This window comes from Penaeus monodon, chromosome 20 (genome assembly GCF_015228065.2).
Source record: "Penaeus monodon isolate SGIC_2016 chromosome 20, NSTDA_Pmon_1, whole genome shotgun sequence".
NCBI classification, from domain to species: domain Eukaryota; kingdom Metazoa; phylum Arthropoda; class Malacostraca; order Decapoda; family Penaeidae; genus Penaeus; species Penaeus monodon.
Genome location: NC_051405.1, coordinates 39,509,832 through 39,510,978, shown reverse-complemented (window position 1 = coordinate 39,510,978; position 1,147 = coordinate 39,509,832).

Genomic DNA, 1,147 nt, shown 5'->3' with positions numbered 1-1,147 from the left:
AGGTATTCTCGGTCGATTAAATCCAGGCCTCCCCTTGTATTGCAATCCCCTCTTGTAGTTTTATCCTCTGACTCTAATTCAATTCCCTTGCAATCCTTATCTTGCACCTGTGACCACCAAAGTTTTGCTTGGAGTGATATCTTTTTGGGCGTAATGAATAGTAAGCGCACATTTTCAATACAGCTACCCTTTGTTCTTCTAAGGGTCATTATCATACGTAACCAGATGGTCTTTCACTTTACATGCAGGTAAGAGTGTGCTGTACAAATGGATCTGCGTTGCTAAATTTTATCCCGAGTGAGAGACGTGCACTTCGTAACCATCACATTTCATTCCGTGCTAACTCCTTTGCCCATATTTCGTTATTGATATCTCCATTAAGAGTATGGTAATATTCAAGTGTTTTTTTCCCATGTGATATATTCATAGTAACATAACCTTTTTCTTGTAAGTAAAAAACTCTGGGTTTGTCTTCATCGCCATTTTCCAAGCGCAAAATACAACGGTGTTTCTAAAGACCAGTTTTGTATGAGCAAAGGTCTCTTTTTACCAGCGATGCCTTGCAGTATCAGTGATGACTCCATCAGCTTTATCATTCCCTTTCCGGTAATGATTTCCATAACAGACAGAAGCTCAACTGAACAACGGTGCCTTCTCTACACGCAATAGTCTTCCTAAGCAGCAATGGCCTATTCCACACTTCAATTTTACACACTAGTGCTGTCCTCGACGCATTGAACTGACCAAAAACAACTTCATATTTTCTCTCCTCCCTCCTTGCAATAAAAAGAAATGTAAGTCCGCCATTTCATATATAACATTTTCTTTGTGTCTTTAATGAGTCGGTATAAAAGAGAAGCAAAATGTGTAAAATATCTTTACATGCACATCACATACCCAGATGCAGTGGAACACGTGACTCAATAAGACGAAGCCATGAAACCAGAACAAGGTTATCATATCTCTGTGTGTGATACCTTTTAGACCAGGGTTATGCAATTGGCTTCATATCTACCCCCGGAGCGGACAGAAGTGTTCAGGGGGTCGATACACTCTGAAGAAGTCGGATGGGGTCCACATCGACCCGGGGTCGTTAGGGGTCTTTGAACGCCGAGGGCATGTGAGAGGGTCGGTAAACTTTTACAGA